We start from the raw sequence: 5,858 nt of genomic DNA, 5'->3' as shown, positions 1-5,858 counted from the left end.
TTCACAGAGCTAGAAGGAACACTCCTTAAATTTGCATGGAACCACAGAATATTCCAAATAGACAAAGCACTCTTGAAGAACAAAACTGGAAGCATAATAATTCTGGACTTCAAGTTATATTACAAAGCTGTAGTAATCAAACAGTATGGTACTGGCACAAAAATAGACACATAGACCAAGAGAACAGAATAGAAAATCCAAAAACAAACCCACAATCATGTGGTCAATTGATCTTCAACAAAGCAGAAAAGAATATTTAATAGGAGCAGTCTCTTCAACAAATAAAGTTGGGAAATCTAGACAACAACATGCAAAAGAATGAAACTGGAACAGTTTCTTACACCATACACAAAAATAAATAAACTCAAAATGTATTAAAAACCTAAATGTGAGACCTAAAACCATAAAAGTCCTAAAAGAGAACAAAAGCACTACTTTCTTTGACATCAGCTGTAGTAACTTCTTTCTAAATATGTCTCCTGAGGAAAGGGAAACAAAAGCTAAAATAAACTATTAGAACTTCATCTAAACAAAAAGCTTCTGCACAGCGAGGGAAACAACAAAATTAAAAGGTAACCTATGGAATGGGAGAAGATATTTACAAATGACCTAGCCAATAAATGGTTAGTATCCAAAATATCAAATCAACCCTCCAAAAATGAATAATCCAATTAAAAATATGCAGAAATCATAAACAGCTATTTCCCCAAAGAAGACATACAGATGGCCAACGAACAGATGAAAAGATGTTCAATAGCACTTACCATCAGGAAAATGCAATCAAAACTATAATGAGATATCACCTCACATCTGTCAGAATGGCTAATATCAACAACACAAGAAATAACAGGTGTTGGCAAGGATGTGGAGGAAAAGAAACACTCATGCAATGCACTGTTGGTGGGAATGCAAACTTGTACAGCCGCTCTGGAAAACAGTATGGAAGGTCCTCAAAAAGGTAAAAAATAGAACTACCCTAAGATCCAGCAATTGCACTACTGGGTATTTATCCAAAGAATAGAAAAACATTAATTCAAAGGGTTACATGCATACCTATATTTATAACAACATTATCTACAACAGCTAAGATATGGAAGCAGCCCAAGTGTCCATTGACTGATGAATGGATAAAGATAAAGATAGATGATAGATAGATAGATAGATAGATAGATAGATAGATAGATATACACACACACAATGGGATATTATCCAGCCATAAAAAAGAATGGAATCTTGCCACTTACAAAGACATAATGCTAAATGTAATAAGCCAGAGAAAGACAAATACCATACGATTTCTCTCATATGTGGATTTAACAAACAAGCAAGCAAAGGGAAAAAAAATAAGAGAGTGAGAGAGACACAAATCAAGAATGTGACTCTTATTTATAGAGAACTGATGGTTACCAGAGGGGAAAGGGCAGGGTGATGGGTTAAACAGGTGATGGAGGGGTGCCTGGGTGGCTCAGTTGGTTAAGCGACTGCCTTCGGCTCGGGTCATGATCCCGGGGTCCTGGGATCGAGCCCCGCATCGGGCTCCCTGCTCGGCGGGAGGCCTGCTTCTCCCTCTCCCACTCCCGCTGCTTGTGTTCCCTCTCTTGCTCTCTCTCTCTGTCAAATAAATAAATAAAATCTTTAAAAAAACAAAAAACAACAAAAAAAAAAACAGGTGATGGAAATTAAGGAGTACATTTGTCATGATGAGCACAGAGTGATGTATGGAAGTGTTGAATCACTATATTGTGTAACTGAAACTAATATAACAGTGTATGTTAACTAACTGGAATTAAAATAAAACTTTAAAAAAACCTAATCAACAAACAAACAAACAAAGAGTATACTTATGATGTGTACTGAGTACTGTATAGAACTGAATCATTATGTTGTACACCTGAAACTAATATAACAATATATGTTCATTACTTTAAAAACTAAATAAAAAATACAAAAACAAATCCTCACACTGGAAGAACTGGTTTAGATCCACGCAAGTTGTTTTCTCTTAGTGAGCACAGTACAGTCACTTTAAGTCGCAAATCACATAATGGACCTCTACATTGTTTCACCAGTACTTGTAGTGCCTGGACATTTCCTTGCACTGGCCAAGAGCAGAAGCTCAGTTGGCTTCTCTGGATGGGGTATATGATGCTGCTTCCAGTCTTCTCTCTGCCTGTTTTCACACAAGAGAGGTCTGTGTGATTTGAACTAGAAGTCAACTGGTAACAATTATATTCATCTGTTCCTTTTTTTTTCTCCCTTATTTAATTCTGCCCTGCCTATAGAGGAAAATATATAGAAATTTCTCCTTTAACTTAATAAAGAGAAATTATAATAATACTATTTTACCTGGTTTTAATTTGTAGACCCTGACAACTCCCACAGATTCCAAGGATCACAGGAGAAATAAACTTATTTCTTGAGCCTAAAAAAAGAAAGAGAGAAAACTATTCGTATTTTCTAGAATATGGAAGTAAAGGTTATAATCTTTGGTAATTCACAATAGGCATAAATAAAACTGTCCTGTTTCCTTTAATGGTAAGACCAAACATTCATGTAAATAGTCAAATGCAATATATTACATATATTATGCTAAATATGCACATTTTTATAATATATATTTGATTGGTTGTACAAACAACAAAGAAGACATAATGATGCTATCTAAAAAGAATGTAGTTTTATTACAGTTGTAAATATAACTGTAATAACTTAATTTTATGTCAAATTGGTTATCATTGTTTCTTTCTCAATATTATTATAAAAGTGACTATTGTTTGGCAAACTGTTACTCAAAACACTTGTATAGAACATTTCTTGATGTCCTACTACAGAACCCACTACCTACTCTATTATTTGATAACTTTAGTAATAAATACATTAATCCAAGGCTATTATACCACATTATAATTATAGATGTACCCTCAATACACTTTTTGGTTGAATGTCAAATAATTGAATATTAAAATCAATATTTAGGGGAGGCCAATTAATGCCATCATAAAATGAACTCAGGGGAGTTGAAAAAAGTTTCAAATTTCCCAAAGAGGTAAATATAATTTCACTACTAACAATGTAAATGTAAATTCTAATAGTTTGAAATTTTAATTTTGAAAACAACTCCACTACCTTCCAATGTGGTTGGTAGGTGTACAGTTGTTTGGGGGTAATTCTGCCAATGTATGCTATTATTAATGGTCATGTTTGGCACTAACTATGAAAGTTTTTCATCTAAGTAGAGATTTATCATCTCTTTAATTCCTGAAATTTCCTCAAATCAATTTCTCAAGTTGGAGTTGTTTGCACAGCTTAAATAAGATCCTGTCTATTTTCAGAAGACTTAAAAATGTCTTCACATATTATTTTATCAGGAATATTTTTGCTTAGTTGTTGTTTTACACTTATTGCCTGAGATAAAATTTCTTTTAATCTTGGATCTAAAAATTTAGCAATGGAGAAACTTAATTGGTTTCAATATAACAAATCTCCAAATTCCCACATGCATCTCAGCTTTCATTCCGTGCACATTATTTTGGCATGTTCTGTGAAACAAAATGTTGGGATTCTCCTTATAGCAGACAGAATGCAAGAAATACTTTTGCTCTCAAGTTGCACTCATTTGGTTATTTCTTTAGCAGACTCTAACAAATAAACTATGTTCTCTATAAGTAAGCTGTCTTCAAAGTTGGCATTGTTATTGGCAGAGTGTAGTGTTAAATCTTTCATTCAATCTTTTAAAAAATGTAATAGCTTCTATTCCATCTTGTTTGAACATCTGATATCTGACAAAGCAGTTCCATCATCTATTTTATATCTTGTAAATGTTTCTGGATTAAGTAGAGTGGTAACTATTTTCCTGCTTAAGGGCAGTAATTTTGTTATATAAAAATGTGTTATAATTACTCCTCTAACATATAACTGAAGAATGTGTGGAAAAAAAACACCCATCATCTGCTTATTTACATGTCACTCCTAGCCTTCACCACATTTATTTCATTTTCAGTCACAGTTATAAGACATTTGCTTCACTGATTTTCGATTCCATAAATAGTTTATCAATCAGATTCACTTCGTTGTTAGCTATGTGAGATCTAAAAGTTTTTCAACAAGTAAAGAAGAATTAAATTCTTCACAACTCAGGATAATAAAACAAAACAAATGTATGGTTGTATATGTCTAAATTTGTTATTAAAATAAGAAATATATCAATTCAATAATATTTCTAACTTTTCTGATGGTATATACAGTAGAATGTAAGTCAAGAACTAGTGTTTCTGCACTAGTTTTAAAGATAGAATTCTTTGCTTAGAATTTATTGCTTGGGTTAAACCAAAAATTCTTTGATATTCACCCACAGAAAATGTTTGATATCCTGTTGCAGTAGGTTAAATAAGAATTTGCTCCAAATTTTTGCCTCTCTGGACTAAAAATCATCAAAAAAATTTATTTCTAAATCATTTGTGAAAACTCTTTGAAGTCAAATAAGTGAAAACAAAATATGGTTTTTAGTACATCATTTTTCTCTGACTTAAATTTTCTTCTTACTATCTTTTGTATCAGAATTGAAAATGATTTATCATAGATATTCTGGAGTCTTTCTCCCTCATGATATTTTGTAGTGGTATTCTGCTCTTAATACATTCTCTCAACTTGTACAGAATTCCCAAAAAGGACTGCTAAGGCCAAAGCCAAATTTCCATGCTTCCCAAACTATGTGTTTATGCAAATATTCTCTCCACTAGACTATGAGAATCATAAAGAAAGGGACTGCATTTTATTTCTCACTTTCACTGTCAAGAATAGAGCATGACAGACACTAGACAATCAATGAACACCTGTTGGCTGAAAAAATAGAGTTTAAAATGATACAGCATGATGTAATGGAAAAGTATTGCATTTGCTATATTTTTTCATTGAATAATGTTGTGATATTGAGCAATTTATTTAATATCTCTGAACATAAATTTCCTCATGTGCAGAATATTCCTGAAACTCCTTGAGTTGTTGTGATGTTTTCAAGTGTATATTAAAGCACTACCAGTAGGTGCCCAATATCATGACTAATAAGTAGGAAGGAAAAAAAAATGAAGAATGTTAATGTTTACATTGCTTAAAGAACTATTTGATGCCCAGTATATAAAAACATATTTAAGGATCTAAGTTACTGAACAGAATTAATTGAGTTGAAGAAAAAAAAAAAGACAAAACGGTATTCCTCCATTAAAATTATTATTTTTTCTTTGTCACAGGATAGCTCAGGGATACATATCAAACATCAGATATTTTCTGAGAAGTCTCTTGAAGTTTATTCATTTAACTCTTTGGTATCAAAAATGACCACATCTCATTTGCTCAATGCCTGTAAATGAGTGTTTCTGCATTTAGGTCATGTTTCTGCCTAATTACTGGGAAAGCCCATAAACCGTTATATTATCTCCTCACAGTCCTTCTTATTTCTAATAATTAGTAGGGATATTTCTTGCCTTGCAACAGCAAACTCAAAGGAATCTTTCCACTTATGTGAGTTCTGCAGTCTTCCAGATTTATATGAGAAATGACCTCAATTACTCACATTCTTCATTTTTTCCAGTTCCCTTAAGTATTGCAAAAGTACATTAACCAGAACGATGTTCTCAATATTAATATACCCATCATTCATTGCAATTTCCTCAGTCTTAATCACTGGTACCAATCACTTTTTGTATAAATACTAATTACATTCAGGTACAAAAAAAATATGTAAATATCTAAGTTAATGAGACCTGCCTACACGAAGGCTCTAGTAAATATTTTCCTATTTTTTGGTCGGTGAATTTCCCACCAAATATATATACAGATCCAAATTGTTTTTAGTGAAATTT

The 5,858-nt window shown here is 32.4% G+C and overlaps 1 long non-coding RNA gene across 1 annotated transcript in view; it reads right to left on the bottom strand.

Annotated features, from left to right (window-relative positions):
* Window positions 1-1,845: 1,845 nt before the first annotated feature.
* The window catches only part of LOC145720355 (uncharacterized), a 128,970-nt gene continuing 124,957 nt past the window's right edge, over window positions 1,846-5,858 (bottom strand). The window contains exons 2-3 of the long non-coding RNA XR_014143272.1: window positions 2,347-2,422; window positions 1,846-1,897 (exon numbers count right to left, since the gene is read on the bottom strand). This is a non-coding gene — a long non-coding RNA (uncharacterized LOC145720355). The remainder of the gene's footprint in view (window positions 1,898-2,346; window positions 2,423-5,858) is intronic.

This window comes from Leptonychotes weddellii, chromosome 2 (assembly GCF_054177405.1).
Source record: "Leptonychotes weddellii isolate Sample4059 chromosome 2, ASM5417740v2, whole genome shotgun sequence".
NCBI classification, from domain to species: domain Eukaryota; kingdom Metazoa; phylum Chordata; class Mammalia; order Carnivora; family Phocidae; genus Leptonychotes; species Leptonychotes weddellii.
Note: the sequence above shows the minus strand (reverse complement) of the source record. Positions and strands in the feature narration are given on the sequence as shown.